This window comes from Kogia breviceps, chromosome 2, assembly GCF_026419965.1.
Source record: "Kogia breviceps isolate mKogBre1 chromosome 2, mKogBre1 haplotype 1, whole genome shotgun sequence".
In the NCBI taxonomy this organism is placed as follows: domain Eukaryota; kingdom Metazoa; phylum Chordata; class Mammalia; order Artiodactyla; family Physeteridae; genus Kogia; species Kogia breviceps.
Window position 1 is genome coordinate 109,073,544 of NC_081311.1, and position 18,814 is coordinate 109,092,357.

General features: G+C 37.7%; 1 protein-coding gene across 1 annotated transcript in view; it reads left to right on the top strand.

The window, feature by feature from the left end:
- THSD7B (thrombospondin type 1 domain containing 7B) overlaps positions 1-18,814 on the top strand; it is an 876,032-nt gene that overhangs the window by 355,052 nt on the left and 502,166 nt on the right. The window lies entirely within an intron of this gene.

Sequence of the window (18,814 nt, forward strand, 5' to 3'; positions counted from 1 at the left end):
CAAGGATTTCAGTAATTACAGCGACAATGCTAATTTGAAAGGTGCAGTACTGCATGGTGCCTAAAAGGGCAGGCTCTGGACTCAGAATGTTGTGTTCAGACTCAGTCCATGTCCCCTGCAAGCTGTGTGACCTAGACAAAGTCACTTATTACCCTCTAGGAACCTGTTTTCTCCAAGCCTAAAATAAGACCAATTAATAATAGCTCTGGTTACACAGGGCTGTTATAAGCATCGTATAAAACAGTAAACATAAAATGCTTATTAGCTCAGTACCTGGCACTGAGAAAAGTAAATGTTAACTCTTAAACTATCATTGCTATTCTTCCCCTTATGTCTCATTACTCTGTTTGCCAAGCTGAAAAGTCATCCGGTCATTTTTTTTTTCTTTTACCATAAAACTTTTAAAGTGCCCCTTGCCCTCTTTTGCATTCTTTAGCATTTTTACAGGCCCAATTTATTCCAAGCTTTAGCTCTTATAACATTATTATAATGCCATGCTAAAGTCACTAACATATGGTCTTGGCTGTGTTTCCTTGTTTTTAAATTTGTGCAAGCCTTTACAGTGTGTGCTCATCGGAGAGTTCCCATGCAGCCCCAGAAGCCCCCTTGGAGCTTTATTCTGTCAAATCCTCTATGGTGTTCTTGTAATTTGGGGGGTCAGAATTCCTTTCAGGGTGAGCCTACACCATAAAATGTATTCAATCTTATGAGATTTAGCCCACGGCTTTTGGAACTTTCATTTCTGAATTCTGGGTGCAAGTCTAGCTCAGCTCCTGCATCTGTCACAAACTCTTAAGGAACTTGAAGGGAAACAAGGGTGCAGCAGGACCATCCATGGCTGGTTCCCAATTGACCCATCTCCGTCTTGGAACAAGGCTCAGTCTCTGAACGCAGTCTCCAAATAGAGCTCCAATGAAACAATGATTTAATGAGAAATGGATGTTTTCCTGAAGATTTGAAGGAAGAAAAAAATGAAGAGACATATCCTGCATCCTACTCTGCAACTCAGTAACATTTCTCATTGGGCCATTAGGCTGTGTTCTGCCTCAATTTTATCCTCCAAATTCTTATTCTCTGGTGGCTTCTTTATCTTTTTTCTTCTTTAAACTCATACCCTCCTTCTCCTCTTCTTCCTCCTTATCCTTCTTTAGGACAATTAACTTTTTTTTAATGTTAACTGTACTGTATTTAGCCAATCAAAAGTTTGAGGGTTAGAAAAATAGTGTCTATATACTGCCACTAAATAGGACTGTAGGGGACAGAATCTCAGTTCATCCCATTCAGATTACTTTCTGCCAGTGCTCTTGTTATGTCTACACTGCCAAAGATAGCCTCTCATTTGTCAGACTTTGTTCTGGGATAGCAGCTCCTTTCCCTACTTTCTTTACAACTTCCACTATGAATGTACGGTCGACAGATTTTTCTAGAAGTTCTGCTTTTGGTTGAATGAGATTTTCATAAAATATTTGCACAGTTAAAATTCTCATTTTACCTTAATATACCTCTGTGATTTTTTAATTGTTTTATTTTCCATGCATACATTTTACATACAGTAAAGTGTTCAGATCATAAGTGTATGTTTTAATGAATGCATCTCTAGGTACCAGCATTTCCATTACCCCAGAAAGTTTCCTTCTGCCCCTTCCCAGTGTCAACTGAAAAAAAAAAAATACACAACCTAAAAGTTGAGAGTTATGTTTTATTCCACAGACATTCTGAGGACTTCAAGCCTGGGTCACAGCATCTCAGATAACACCGAGAAGCTTCCGAAGAGGCAAGCCAGGATATGTAGGAGTTTTTGCAACAAAAGACTAGGTAGTCAGAACATCAAAAGCTTACTGTTAATAAAAGAAAACCAGATATCTCAAGTTAAGGAATTTATCGCTTTCCCATGTATGAGAAGATACAAGAGAGTTCCCTCGGGGCCCACCATTGGACCGGCTGTAATGCGGTGGCTTGATGGCTGCAGCATACTTTGTTTACTGATACGGCAGGTGGCATTTTAGTTCATACCAGTCAGTCCCCTTTCACTTCCAAGCCCAACCACCTCCAGAAGCAACCATTCATCTGTCTATAACTTGCATTTAGTTTATACGGTGCTATAGGCTTTTATATAAATGGGATCATATATCATGTACCTTTTTGTGTTGTTGTTCACTCATGATATTTCTGAATTTCATCCATGTCATCCTCATACTGCAGAGTAATATTCCATTGAATGAATATAGCACAGTTTATCTGTTCTCCCGTTGATTGACCTCAGGATTGTTTTTCACCATTGTTTATAAAACCACCATAAAGATTCTTGTACAAGGCTTTTTTGTGAACAAATTCTTTCATTTTTCTTGGGTAAATACCCAGCGATGGACTTGCTGGGCTATAGGGTAGGTATAATTTTATTTTAAAAAAACCTCTCCAAATCGTTTTGTTTTTTTTTTCCAAATAGATTATACTATTTTACACACCTTTCAGCTGTGTGTAAATACGAGGTTCTGATTGCTTTATATCTTTACCAACATTTGATGTTTTCAGTCTTTTTACTTTTGACTATTTTGGTGGGTGGGTATCTCCCTCTGGTTTTAATTTGCATTTCCTGGTGACTAATGATGTTGACTGATTTTTCATGTTCTCATTGTATATCTTCTTTTGTAAGTTGGAATCTTTTACCAGTTGGGGAAGTGTTGTGACGGATTTTCTGTCTAGAATAACAATGTCCATGTCCTTTAGCAGACTGGCTAAGTTCCCCATCCTCTCCAAAGGTTACTTTCCTTCCTTCATCTCTTTTTTGTGCCTCCCCTGAGCCACATGCCATATGTTTAGATTCATTGATTTCCACCAGGTGAGCATAGCTGTGACATTTAGTGAGAAAATGCATGTGAAACCACTATATTCTGTCAGTTTTACAAATTTGAATTATTTTCCTACCTCCTTTTTAATATAAAATTAGGGGTTTTTTGGAAATAATTGTGTATGATTCTCTAGTTGAATGCTCTAACCTAGCAAGTAATGGTGTTACTTACCGTACCCTATTTACCTCATCTTGTTATAATTCTAGTTCATTCTGTATGGTGGTATTACTGTATTATTTTAAACTCTTCTGAGGTATTTACTCCTGTGTATTACTGAGCATATCTTCCACTGCTGTTTTTTTCTATCCTATTCAATCTTCTGTCCTCCATCTATTCCACTTTACAGCTTTATATTGTTCTTTTTCTTTCTTTCCTTTCATTTTCAGCTTGAAGCATACCCTATAATTATTCATGGAGAGTCAACCACTGTGTTAATATTTAGTGCCCACTGTATGGACATGTTGCTGTTTGAGGGTAGGGTAGTGTGTAGAATTATTTTCAAGCAATGTTAACTAGACTGCAGTTAGTCTCCTAGCAGATCATCTGAGAAATTCTGCTAATTTTTATGTTGGAAAAGCTAAGTAATGAGAGGATCTGCTATCCTAGATCCAAGGGAACACATTTTTGAGGCAATTTGGATATAGTATTGAACCTGTGTGATACAGAGATGAATCCACCCACGGATCAGTGCTGCAGTGGGACCACCAGCAGAGCCAGGAGACAGCCCAGTCACAGTAGGCACCTAGTATTAAGAAGGTTAAGGAACTATCTATTTGCAGGCATTTACATTCCAGTTATGGAATCTTGAATGCTCCATGCCAAGCCCTGGAGTAGTTTGCCAGCCAATAAGCCATGATTTGGGGTGGTGAATGAAAGGAGAGTTAGACATTCCTCCCTACTATCCTTTGATTGATGCAGATATTGCATTTGCCTTCATGATCCCTTGGGGGATGCTCTAGGAAGCCCTCCATAGTAGAAATATTGTTGCTGAAATTCTGCCATTAGCAATTTATTCCTTTGGCTTATGAACTGTGTTCATATGTCGTTTCATAATGAAGAGACTTGTTTAAAGTCTCTTCATTGAAAGGCTAACACATTGTTCCAAATACCATATGACATTATTTGTCAAGTGTACTTTAATCTGAAGTAGCTTAATGAGATGACATTCCATTTAATTTTTACTTGTTCTCATCAGATTTTATTTATAAAATAAATGGATTAATACAAAAATGTATATAGGAAATATATAGCACAAAAAGTTAAAACATCTTCCTCAAGCCTGCTTCAGTAATCTCAGTGATGGTTAATGTAAATGAACTGGCACAAATACTACCTGGTCTAATTTTGTATGTATAGAACACACACAAACACACACAAACACAGGTATATATAAATGTGCATTCAGATCTATTTTTTCCTTATCACATAAAAAAACTATACCTGGCATAATTCTCTACAACTTGCCTTTTGTCACTTGATTTTGCCATGATAATAAATATATAGAGATCCCTCATAGTAACAGTTGCATAATAGTCATGGTGCAATCTTAGTTAATTTAACCATTTTCCATCAGGAGGGCATTTAAGCCTTTTCTTGTGATAACAAATAGTGTTTAGAAAAACATCTAGCCATACGTCTAGCTTTGTTGAAATGTGAAATGTCAATATTTTAATAAGATTCCTAGAGGAGGAGTTGTTGGATTTAGGAATTGCAAATTTGGTAAATCCTGCCAAAATTCCTTCTAAAACTGTTGTGCCATTTAAAATTCATTAACAATGTCCAAGCATGCCAGTTTCTTCATATTCTTGCCAGTACTAAATGTTTTCATTTGTTTTTAATTTATGCCAACTGGATAAGAGAGAATTGCAGTCTTGCCATTTAAAGTTCATCTCCGTGATCATTACAGAGAATTTATTTATTCAACAAATATTTATTAATTATCCACTATATGTAGGAACTGTTTTAGACACTTGGAATATAGCTGTAAATGAAGTAGTCAAAGTCCTTTTTGTGATATTTATATTCTGATGGGAAGAGAGAGATAATGGATAATTTGGCAAAAAAATACATATCAGAGAGTGAAAGATGCTATGAAGAAAAATAAAGCAGACTAAGAAAAAAGAAAATGATGAATACATGGGTTAGACTATGTATTTCTTTAAATAGGGATGTCAGAAAAATTCTTTCTCAAGAGGTGATATTTGAGCAGAGACTTAAGTAAAAGGAGTGAGACTAGCTCTCACGAAAAAGTGTTCCAGGCAGAAGAAAAAAGTGCAAAGCTCTATGGTAGCCGTGTACTTGGAATGTTCCCTGATGTAGCAAAGAGCCTCAAACACAGAGGAGTGTGAATCAGGGGAGAGAGGCAGGAGGTGAGTCTGGGCCCAGGGCCAGATGATGCAGAGGCAAGCCGGCCAAGACAAGTGTCTGGGATTTAGTCACGTGAGATGAGATGCCAGGTTTCTCTGAGTGGTATCGCAGCCCAGTGGTGCATGGTAAGCCTGCAGCAGGCAATAAATAAGGTATGCATCTTCTGTAGAGAACTTATAAGCAATGATAAACCCGATCAGAAAACACAGAGAACAGATTAATAGATGCCAGGTGAGTTAGTGATAGGAGGAGGTGGGTGTGCCTATAAAGGGATCACACAGAGATCCTTGTGGTGATGGAGCCGTTCTCTGTCTTGTTTGTGGTGCAGGTTATGTGAATCTACACAGGTGATAAAATTACAAAGAACTACACACACCCACACACAAACTGAGTGTAAACTGTAGATTGTATCAATGTCCATTTCCTGGTTTTAATGTTTTATTCCAATTATGCAAGAAGTTACCATGGAGGAAACTTGGTGAAAGGTATACAGGACGTCCATGCACGTTTAATTTTTATTATTTTCTGTTAACTTCCTGTGAATCTATAATTACTTCAAAATTAAAAGTAAAAAATATGTATAACCATGAACCTATGATTCTTAACCATATGAGTGATAAAATACTCTTCCCACGGGGCAGGCTTCTCCCCGCCACCAACTCTTGGTGCTCACTGTTTACAGCCTGTAACTTATGTTTTTTGTGTGTTTTTTTTTTTGCGGTACGCGGGCCTCTCACTGTTGTGGCCTCTCCCGTTGCGGAGCATAGGCTCCGGACGCGCAGGCTCAGCGGCCATGGCTCACGGGCCCAGCCGCTCCGCGGCACGTGGGATCTTCCCGGACCGGGGCACGAACCCACTTCCCCTGCATCAGCAGGCGGACTCTCAACAACTGCGCTACCATGGAAGCCCCTATAACTTATGTTTAATGTTCTTTGTTTAAACCTTTGTCTGCTAGGAGCTTGGGTAGTGGATACGGTGAACTTAGGTTTTAATATAGTTCAAGATATAGATATAGCTAGAGGTTTATTTAAACTATTGTAAACTTTCTATCATATAGTTGTTTTACATATGAGGCTCCATACTTTGCTAAACAATATGCTAACAATATTTTTTATTAGTAGGGAGAGAATTGTTATAAAATGTAGTAAATAGCTTTAAAAAATAAACATAATGGAAGTCTAAGAAATTAAAGACAGTATGTAAAACTTTGTTATGCAGTCTAATAAATTCTTAGAGTTTTTTATTTGATGTTCTTAAATTATCTAGGCAATAATCATATAAATGATAATGTTTATCTCTTCATTTAATATTTATAACACTTGTGTCTTTTAAAATTTTATTGCATTGGTTAGGAAATCTTGTACAGTGGTATGTCATTACATGTTAGCTGGTATCCCTGCCTTGTTTGTGACTTAAATATCTAGAGTTTTTTACTTCTAAATATGATTTGGTTGTGATTTATGTTTGGCATTTATTAAGTAAGGGAGTTTGTTTATTTTGGGGGGGGATTTGTATATTTGATTATTCATGGCTATGGAATTTATACCATTTCATTTTATAAGACTTTTTTTTCCCTCTGATGTCCTCTAGCATCAGGTTACAACATGCAAAATAGAACCAGTTATATGGTGAGAATGGAAATTTAATATAGAGTGTAGAGAGTAACTTCAGAGTGTTGAGAAGCCCAGGCTTGCATCCCACCAAGATGTGTATAATTGGCCAAAAGGCAGCAAGAGGGTCCTACATACCTGGAACCTTAAAAAATGAGAGACCAGGAAAAATAAAGAAAAGGAGAGGGCCTGGCAGACCAACTTGACAATTGTGCTCAGGTTATTGCACCTTTTTCAGAATTTCTCATTCTGTCCCTGATCTTTTTTTCTTCTGGGAATACCTACCTTATGCACAACTGGTACTAGGCACATGGATGCCTAATTACATACCTGTTTTGTAATAGTCCCTAGTTTTTATGTGTAAATCTAGTTCATTTGCTCAAATTAAAAGGTCAACAAGATACGGGATTATGCGGTCTCTTCTCTGGCACTTTGTAGCAATGCCTAGAAAAAGGGGTGGGTGTTAATAACTGTTTTGCCTTGAAGAATCAGGCTGGGAGATGGGAAGGGGCATTTAGTGGTTCTCCATTTTATTGCAATTTCAGCTCAGTTGGCATGTCTTATTTGACAGTGATTTGTGTTAAGTAGGTACTTTCTACTTCCAGAATATTTCCCTTTATGATGAATATAGTCTCCTTTTAACATGACACTGCTTATTGCTAAGAGGTTACAAAAGGTGAGTGGCCTAATGTGGACACTTGCACACTGCTTCTATTTAAATTTTTGGACTTTGGAGTCATTAACAAATAAATGTAACATTCTGACTTTTGATGCATGCCTCTATTAACCTCATTCTTTGTTCCACTAGCCATGTTTCACTCCGTGTCTTAGTATCTTTTTTTCTAAAATCTACACTGGCTAATCTCAGGCCCTAAGGATCTGTTACTGATTAGTTCTTCCATCTACTGTGTTTTCACTGGTGTGGACTCATATTTCTTTTCTTGATCAGTCACCTGAATTTATTTTTTTAAGCTATGTGTGTTTTAGGTTTTTTTTTTTAATATCTCTGAAGATTTTCTATTTTTTTCAAAGTTTTCGATTATAAAACAACTCATTGTAATTTATGACCATAAGGCTTCCTTCTAATTTGCAGGGGGAACTTTCAAACCAACCTGATTCTACAGTTAACTTCTTATTCTTTATGTTGGTACATAAGCAGGGTCATAGGCAGCAGAAACTGCATTATTGTGTGAATTAGAAAAAGTCTCCCCCTCTGGGTAGAAGTATTAGAAAGAGATACCGTCTGGGCATAAACCACAGAGTGTAGTTTGGCAGGAGGAACACAGGCTGGATTTCAGCTCCTACTTGACCCCTTGGTTGACTCAACCTGTATAACCCTATATAGAACCCTGTATATCAGGATTCTTTGGGTACCTTCATACTCTTTCAGATGTTCATCAAATAATTGCTACTAATTCCTTTTTATTTAATATCTGGGTTAGAATTGAAATTCATATAACCACATTAATTCATTGGTATATTTATTCAAAATTTGTTGCATGCCAGCTATCTGCTTGTCGTTGGAAGGGCTGGAATTACAGTGGTGAGCAGGTCAGACAAAATGGCTGTTCTTGTGGAATCTGTTGTTGCAGGTGGCAGTCAGTGTTAAGTAGAGAGGACAAAGTTGGTTATTGTCTGGTGGCCTGGAAGCTGTGGTCCTGTCTTTGTTCTCACGATAAGAAATATGTCAGAGAGCAGGAATGGTAGTGTTAGGAGTCTGTGTCCTGTTTGGATTCTGTTTGGCCAGAATGGATGCAAGATGGTTCTGGACGGGTAACACTTTTGTCCTCAGGTGAGATGACTCATTATTCTCTGTAATGCTGCATAGGAAGCTCCTGAAGGCTGACTTTCGTGTCAAGTTGCCTATTCTACTTTAAAGATCTCTAGCTGCCAAAGGTCTGAAACTTTTCTGAGCAATCATGCTTACTGTTCTTTCAGGGTCCCCTCCACCAAAAAAATAGTCATGATAAACATGTCTTACCTTTGAACTTCACCAGATTGATCAAAACAGTATTTGTTAGAGAGCCTCAAATAAGATATACAAACATTAAAAAACATTGTTGCGTGCAGCTGTATTTCATTTTATGATATTAAAAAATCTATATTACTTTGGAAAATTCAGTTCACCCTCCCTTTTAAAAATATGTAGGAACACTTTCAGACTTAATGTTTATTTGTATTTAAATAAGCTATGAGTACATCCATACTGCTTTTAATATAAAATCATCTAATTGTGTTTTTAAATTAAATAATTGTTATCTCATTATTTTTGTTGCTTTTTCTCTCAAATTAAGACTTCATAGAAAGCAACTATAATATTTTAAAACATAAATCACTGTCTTTTTGATATTATAACCTATTTTGCTCTGATGATATATTTAAATGTACAAAAATTGGAGTATGCAACTTCTCGACAGCTTTTTAATAACTTGACTACTGTCTAAACAAAAGACAAAATTTGTAAAATTCTACAGCATTTCAGCTGTTTTAAATGTCTGTATTCTCTGTATGCATCAGAATTCTGCCAGATAATAGCGTATTATATTAGTTCATGTGTTATCTCCTGATTATTGCAAAAAAAAATCAGCATGTAGATTCCAACTTCAAGCAAAACACAGATATTGAAAAGCACTGTAGTCAAATTAAAAAGCTAGATTCCAACCTAAAGCCATGGAAATGTGCACTGAATTCAAGAATTTCAGAGCCTTGAGCTGGAAGAGTCTAACATGGTGAAGAAAAGGGAAAACCAGAATCATACTGGCTGGGTTCACGTGCTGCCTCTGTTTTTGCTAATTATAGAAGCTGGGGCAGAATTTTAAAATTTCAATTGTCTCACTGGAAACTGGAGATACTACTAGTACTTGTCTCATAGAATATTTTGCTAATTGAACCAGAATATACTTGTAGACTGCTTAGTCTACAAACTTAAGGTCAATATGTGGTCTAGTCCATGCATTCCCAAAGGGGATGATATTGCCCCCAAGGGGACAAAAAAAGGCTCTTGGGGTGAAAAAAATCTTACACTTTTTACATATAAAGTGTATGTATATAAAACTTACTTACACACAGTATATTTGTGGTGTGAAAATGTTATACGGGAAAAAGAGAAAATAAGGGAAAAAATGTTTACAAATGCTCCTTGGGGAGGAGATAACATAACAAAGGTAATAAACATTGGAGAGTCTCTTTATTTTACAGAAGATCAATTGCTAACAATTTGCCCAATTTACACAGGTAGTGGTAGACTTTCAGTTTAATGGATTTTAATGATAGTATTGATATTTGGCCAATTGGCTTTTCAAAATCATATTCAATAAATTATTCAGAACATTGACTCCCTGACCTGCTAATCATAAAGATTTTCAAAGATATAAGTCCTTACTGTACTCTCTGCTACCCCCTTCCCAATCCTGACCCAGTTCTTCTGAGTTGGATCTACCTTAGACCCCACTGGTTTATCCAAGTGGGAAGCTACTACTTTATAATATTAGCCTTGACATAGTGAAGAGCTATAGAAAGTAGAACTTGTAATGTATGAATAAGCCTGGGAGGAAAAGAACTTTCAACCAGTTTTGCAATGCAGGGGTTTTGGTTTGTAATTTTTGTGTTACTTCTAAAAATGTATAATGCAATTTCTCATACAAAAGAATGAACTATTCTGCATTTAAAAATGTTTTAGGTGGTATCTCTTTCCTCTCACTTCTTAGGAAGCTGGTGAATCCCATGAGCCTTCCTTTGAAGTCAGATTAACTTGTTCAGTCTAAAACAATTTGCAAATTTAAAGCAGTGTATGCTAACAAGGCTATCAGGTACAGTGAGCCCTTTTCTTTCCCTTCCTTTAAAAACAGGATGGTGCGCGTATTTGTTTTAGAGAGCAATAGTTCTTTCTTGGCTCTCTAAAATAATCACCACATATTTTCCCTTTTATGGCCCCTTAGGAATGGCTTTAAACTTTGGAGTTTGTGATGTTCTTGGAGGACTGTGTCACCTCAGAGAACATGGATTTCCCCTTCTCGTTACCATTATTTAAAATTTCCATTGAGTTATTCCTGTGTTGAAACATCCACCTTCTATATCCACCTAAATCAGACCTTCTAAATCAGATGAAGGCCCTTCTTGCCGATGGAATAACAGGGCATCCTGTGACCGGTACTGAAGTCTGGGAGACCTAGGTCTGCTTTCTTTTGCCACCTTCTGACCTTTCTTACCAGATCTTCCTGTTCCTTGTCCCTTTCCCTGTCCCTGCTCTCTGACACATTCCTATCTCAACCACTTTTTTTTTTTAATATCCTTTTTCTTTCCAATTCTTGCCCATTGGAATTAGGGATGTTTTACGGTCACCTCTGTTTTTCCTCAGTTGATGGGTTGGATATGGTTGATAAGGAAAAAGAATTGGGCTAGTGATGCTATGTGTACCCAGTGGACGGTGAGCTTTACAGCTCTCCTTCTCTAAGTTCCAAGCTGCCTTAATGGCTTCTTTGGTCATCCTTTGCTCTTTAAGAAAATCTAGGGGTGGGCTGCTTATTGTGAACTCATTGTAATAACTTAGGAATGACTTTAATCTTAAATTTTATTTTTTTAAATATATTTATTTATGTTTATTTTATTTTCGGCTGCATTGGGTCTTCGTTGCTGCACACAGGCTTTCTCTAGTTGCGGTGAGCGGGGGCTACTCTTGTTGCGGTGCACAGGTTTCTCTTTGCTGTGGCTTCTCTTGTTGTGGAGCACAGGCTCTAGGCGCACGAGCTTCAGTAGTTGTGGCTCACGGGCTCTAGAGCACAGGCTCAGTAGCTGTGGCTCACGGGCTTAGTTGCTCCATGGCATGTGGGATCTTCCCGGACCAGGGCTCGAACCCGTGTCCCCTGCATTGGCAGGTGGATTCTTAACCACTGTGCCACCAGGGAAGTCCTTTTAATCTTAAATTTCAAGATGAAAATAGTCATTATAATTTAGTTTCATCCTCTCTATCAAACCTTTAGTAATAATTTTAAGTACTTTTTAGAATCACATCAAAAACACCCACCTTACTCCTCATTTTCCTCTAAAACACCTACCTTTCCTGAGGTTTGGCCTTTAATATTGATATTTTTAAAACTAATTTTTTCATTTTATTTCTCTTTAAGAATGTTTTAGAAGGGGACATAGTGTTCACTTATTCATTTTCCTAATTAATTATTACTAGTCTGAGAAACGATCAGAAAGAAATTCTCAAAAAAAGATGTGGTACATATATACAATGGAATATTAGCCATAAAAAAGAATAAAATAATGCCATTTGGAGCGACATGGATGGATCTAGTGATTGTCATACTGAGTGAAGTAAGTCAGAGAAAGACAAATATCATATGATATCACTTATATGTGGAATCTAAAAAAAATGGTACAAATGAACTTATTTACAAAACAGAAACAGAATCACAGCTGTAGAAAGCAAACTTATGGTTACCAAGGGGAAAAGCGGGGGGAGGGATAAACTGGGAGATTGGGATTGACATATACACACTACTATATATAATATAGATAAATAATGAGAACCTACTATATAGCACAGGGAACTCTACTCATTACTCTATAATGACTATATTGGAAAAGAATCTATAAAAGAATGAAGATATATATGTGTGTGTGTTTAACTGATTCACTTAGCTGTACAGCAGAAACTAACATGACATTCTAAATCAAATATACTCCAAGAAATTTAATTTAAAAAAGAGGAACAGAGGAGAGAATATATCATAAAGAAATATATGAATATAGGGCTGAAGGCTACTGTATTTCTCCCCTAATTTTGTAATTGTTGGATATTGATCTAATTACTTTCTAAAACTGAAAACATACTTCATTTATTTTGTCCATTTTTATTCTGAATATTGTTTTCCATCTTTACTTATCATGTTATTACTCTGTAGCATTAAGAAAATCACTAGTTGGTAGGTATTTTCTAATTCACTGTGTGAAATGAATGAAATTTGGAAAATTCTTTGACATGTGGCCAAATTTCACATAATTCCTGCAATTAGAAATAATTATTTTTAGATATTATATTTATGGTACATACATACACATCCTCCTGCCAAACTGTATTGCACAGTACTTTGCCAAGAGAGTCACAATATGGCTAAAATTAATCTTTATTAGATATAATAGGATGAGATGTGATTTAATTCTTTAAGCTGCCTATAAGTGCTAGAAGACATATTTGCTTTTATTCTAACCACTAAGTTAAAAGAATGATGCATTATTTTGCAAATCCCAGTGGCAAAAGGCAATTGAAATAATACATGAAGCTTCTTGAAGGAAAATAGTTTTCTGGTTAAAACTGTAATATTATTTATCTTTCCCCTTCAACCGTTTGACTCCTTCAGTTTGTAGAAGCCTATTTATTTTAGCAGTTACGTGGATTGAATTTCTGCCAAGTCAGTATGCTCCCCAAATAAATATGTCAGAGGCAATTCTGTTTCTGAAAAACCATTTAGAAAGCAGCATTTTTACATAAGTAGGCTCTTTCATTATTTTTGAATTAACTCTGAGCAATTGCTGTTTATATTATTTCCTGGACACCCTGTGGAATGAGGGGGTTCTGAGTTTTGAGTGAGAATTCCCTTTGGGATTGACAGGGCCTGCATTTGATTTGGAAAATTGAAGTGAATATAACTTTTTGGTCTAAGTTCTTTGTGAAGGCTGATGTCTTTCTGCAAATCAAATATCTCATGTAAAATCAACTGAAGATAGAATGCAGGTGTACTCAGGTACCCCTAAGATAGAAAGCAGGCAAAATCATGCGGGTTTTAAGACTTCCCAGGAAGTAGCATCACCTTTACTTTCTTTTCATCTCTACCTCCCTGAAAGTACTGGAAAAAAAAACAATATGTTTGACTAATTTCTTGCCCATGATCAAGATCTTTCTTTCTGTTCTGAAGGAAAGTTGAGTTCTATTATTCCATGGAAGAATTACCTGAAACACTTCCTAAATTTTTAAAAACTCATTTGATGTTTCATCTGATAATAGATATATTAAAAAGCAAGAAAATGCCATTGGCTACTGTGATAACATTTTTTACTCTAAGCAAACATTACTCATTTTTTAAATAAAATACAGAGTGTACCTAGTTATTAATTATAATTAATTATGATGATGATAATGCAATTTCCATTTAATTTGTTTCTGAGGCCTTAAATGGCATAGAAATTTAGATCGTGCAAAATGGCCAGCAGTAGGGGTGGGGGGGTAATATACTCTTGTTGAATCTTTGTCAACTTATTTCTGTGTTGATTCAAATTAGTTTGGATCAGAGCTTGATTTAGTTTCAAAGAAGGAAATGTGAAGGCACTTATTTTTCTTTACAGTGGTGGTCACATGCTAATGATAACAACAGGCATTTTTCTTCTTAATTACAAATCATTTTGATTGAATTTGTATGTTCATCTAAAATCACTTTGTCCTTAAGGAGAATCATGAACGATGCACATTTCTAGAATTAAGAACAGTTTTTTCTTTAACATTAAATATATCAACTCCAGCATATTCCCACCCCCTTTGTTAATTAGCATTCTGTTCATGGAGTAATTCATTATTTAAGGTGACTTTGCAATCATTAGTAGCAGACTTGCACATTTCTTGTAAGGCAGGTCAATTTAATAATTTCTCATTGCAAATGAAAAATTCCAGGTTAGGCACCGAAGTATTCAAAGCATTAATGACTACTGCATATGTACAATCACTTATCAGACTGTAATATATTCCCTAGCTATAGAAAGCTACTGCTATGTAGTGATCTCAATTGATCTGAGTTAAAAGTTATTTTGTCTCTTTAACACTTTGTGGCCATGAGAGGTCCTTACAGGGACTAACATTGCAGCCTACAAAACCTAAATAGCCTATAAAACCTTGAGTAATTGCTTACCTAGTCAGGCAATTGGTCAACACAGGAATGGTAGAAGGTGTCAAGGTGACATGGTCTAAGGCAGCTGGAGAAAGTTGGACCAGCATAGACCTTCACTGAATAGGTACACTGATTACAGCATGGATCCACTGCATTAGAGCAGACATTTATTAGCAAATAGAAATAAAGTTGTTTCAGTCACTATATCTAGAGAAAGGATTTCAGGTGACTAGAAAAGCAGCTCCTCTTCCCACAGACATCATGGCGGGAGTTTGGTCAAGAAGAATTGAGGGCTCAGTAGAGAGTAAACTACCCAGACCATCCAATTTGAGGTGGTTCAGGTATGCCCCCCTACCCCACCCACCTCCCAGGATAATTTTATTACATCATGAACAGCTACAAATAAAAGAACGGTTGTTTAAAGTGGAGCACATTTTGGTCTCACTACCACCTGCTTCGTCAGGGAGGTGTGGGATGGAGCTTGAAGGAGTATTGAAGTGGCAATAAAGTAGGAGAGGAATTTGGATTTTGTTTAAAGGGTTAAACAGCCTGCAACCTTCATGAATATCTTGGATCTGTCGTGTCACTGGTCGCCTCCATTGTGGTCACTGTGATTCAAAAACAAAATATGCTTGGTACGAATGACCTCATCTGTTCTGTCTGATGCCTTCATTCCATGGAAGGAAAAGCAAGAGTAACAGGTGGAGGTGAGTCAGCCACCAGGGACAAGGCTCAGGTCTTGCTCTGCCTTGGACTGGTGGAGTGAACTTGGAGAAATCACCTAAGGTCTTTGGAGTTCAGTTTTTCAGTAAAATTGCTGAATTAAACTAAATTAGCTCTAAAGCTCCCCATCTAGGTCTAAGAGTCAATAGGCATAGCGATATCCTGTGTTCACTTTTCTTGGGAAGTTGACTACCTAAGTGGTCTGAAGCTGGTAAGTGCTTTGTGACTTACTGATGATTTATTTCTAGAACAAATGTATCCCAGGGGGCTGAAATAGAGAAAAGTTGACCCAAGCCCATTGATTCAATGCCTAAATGAAGCATCTTAGACATGTCCCTGAGACTGGAAGAATTTCTTCACATGGATTAAGATCTACTGTCTTTCAAAGCAGCAGGTGCTGAAGAGGCATGAGTGCTCTGACAAATGGCCTCACTCCCACCCCTGGGACTCCAATTATGTCGTTTAGTAGCCTCCAGGGAAATCCCCCCATTCCTCACCAGCACACCATGTCTCTCCCCTATTTCATATCTTAGTACCATTATCCCTAATGTCCAGCAGTCAATTGATTGACAGTTAAGTATTTATCAAAGGGGACCTTAGGGGACTTAACCCCTCACCTCCCAATAATCATCAACAGCCCTCCAAAAATAAGCCAAATAAACATAATATCTATAAAAACATTGTCCTTGACAAATGCAGCTTCAGGACAATTTCCCCAGTCTCTTTCCAAATGCACTACCAACCCTAAGGCTTAACTGCCTTCTGGACAGTTAAGCCATTCTGGCGCTTCTAACGAGATTCAGTTCAGACCTGCTGTGAGCCTAGGTATTGCGCTGGTGGATTGACCAGTTTCAACTGCAGGGTCCAACCTCAAGTTCAGAGATTGTGGCAGCAAGTGTCTGCTGGGTCTTGGAGCTGAGACGTTTGGGGTACCTTCTCAGCATTGATCATCAGACACTTAAGTTCTGTCTGGTGTTACAGGGAGACAGCCATGGCAAAGGAAAGAGAAGAGCAATAGTGGCTTTCTAGTCTTATTGTTGAGGCTCATGGACTCATGAATGCTTAGTACCAACTCACATTGAAAAAGAGGCTACATGAGGACAAGTGACCTTGTCTGTTTCACTACTAATCTAGCTTCAGCACGTAACACAGTGTTAACTCATGGTAAGTAGTTAGCAACGTAGGTTGAATGACCCATGATGAGGCCACATAGAGCAGTGGTTCACAGCACAGATTCTGGAATCAGACTACCTTGTTCCAAATCCTGGCTCCACTGCTTGCTAATTGGGAATGTGAGCAAGTGAGTAAGCTGTGTCTCAGTTTCCCCATTTTAAAGTAGGAATAATAACAGTATATATCTCAAAGTTATGTAGGATAAATGAATCGATGTTTATAAACAGTGCCTGGCATGCACTATAAATGTTTATTAAACAGCTAGAGTAATCAGTTTACATTACCCCACTTCCTTTTCTATCATTACTTAGGTGTTGTTTTTGGAACTAAAGTATGAGTTTGTGAGAACACATGCTAACCAAGCATGGGCCTGGACTGAAACACACTTCTGTCTTAAGACCTCTGGCTGTGCAGCTTTCTATTTATACAATGCTCTAAAGCATCTCTTTCCATCAATCTTGTTAAAATGCTACTTACCCTTCTCGACTGAGAGTTCCTTGAAAGCAGACGCCATCCAATAGGGCCTGACTTAAACGGGAACTCAGTGGTTTTGGAATGAATGCATGATGTACTCAGTGAATGGCTGCTTGTGGGTCTTTTACTCACTCCTGGGGAAGGAATTGCAAACGCCTCCCCCATCTCACAGCTTCTTCTTTGCCCGTGGTCCGTCAGTGTCATATGGACATCCACAGTCCTGGTCACTCCAGACTCCCCACCCAACTGTTGTTATCTTCAGCACAATCTCTGATCATCATCTCTCCTCAGCCTTCCCAGGAAAACCCTTTACTTTCCCCCAATATCTGCTCTCTCTTCCCTTGCCTGTCTCTTCCACATGGCTTGCAAGCTTTGACATTTACATTAGCAGTCTTGCTTTGTTCCTGTCTTTTATTTTAAGTCAGGTCAAATCCTTTTGGTAAACTGTAAAAGAATTAGTTGCAAACACACCATTATTATCATTTTCCTTTGCAACTTTTTGTTTTTCCCATTCACCCTCATAAATACCTCAAGCCACTTCACTTCTTTCCCCGGTGGTTAAAACATCTTCATGACAGTATTTTTTTGATTTTGCTCTTGCTTTGGTTTACATTCAAAGGTCTGCTGGTCACAGCTGTGATTTATTTCGATCTGTATCTGATTTAATTCACATCTTATGTAAAGAGTGAGGAAGCAAAGTATATGGGGTGATTTACCGCCCTATTGTCTCATACCAGTCTCCATCTTTGAAGCGCTTCTGATCTGCTTAACGGATGGAAGTGACATATAGGAAATATTTCAATCATAGTACAAGGCAACCCATAAGATAAAACCATCTGACCTTAAACCATTGGCGCACAAACTCTGAATTGCTCCGAAACCTGCTTAGTGTGGGATCACTCTGTGCAAGTGTAGTCAGGCATTTGGCTGTTCTTTTATTGGGTCATTTTGGGGTATTGCTATCCTAGCTCCTATTATGTTATAATCTCCATGGGAATCCGGAGCCCATCTTCTTCTTCATCTGTGTATTTTCATGATTCTCAGCATGGGTCTGCATAGAGAGGACACTTCGTGAGCACCACTGATGGACAGATGATTACTGCCTCTTACCTTGACCCAGTTCTGGGTCAAGAACTGGCCCAGTTCTCCAGGCGCAGGTTCATACCAGGAAGAGCTGGAAGGTTCCTAGTTGGCATTTCCTGTGGCTCCACAGACACTCCTTGTGCCTCTGGGTAGACTTTCTAATGAAACTGACTTCCAGGGGCTAATTCTGCCACTGCAGATGCTGATTTTTCTTCTTCTTCTAAAAACCATTTTTCCTCCGTGTCTTCAAGAGGTCCACCCCTCAGGGGAGTAATAGCAGTAAATTGGTTATGCTAAACACCCCACCTCGGGGTTCAATTTTGAATTTTTCACAACCCAGTCATTTGTATAGTTGAGATAGACTCATCTTGGAAGTTCACAAAGCCACTTAATTTTTTTAAACTTCATAACTCTAGATAATTTTTATCTAGGTTTCCAGTCCACTCTTGGATTCCCAGGGAATACTCTGTCAAACAGGAAACTCAAATGCATACCCTTTGTCACTGTCTTTTCTTGCCTCTCCTCACCCCAAATGCTAATAATGTGGAGCTAAGTAGTACATATTGGAAGAGTGCTGATATTTTGTTTGCATATAATCTGTTCAACCATAAAGCTGATGTGAACAAGGCAGGCACACAAATAAAGATGGGAA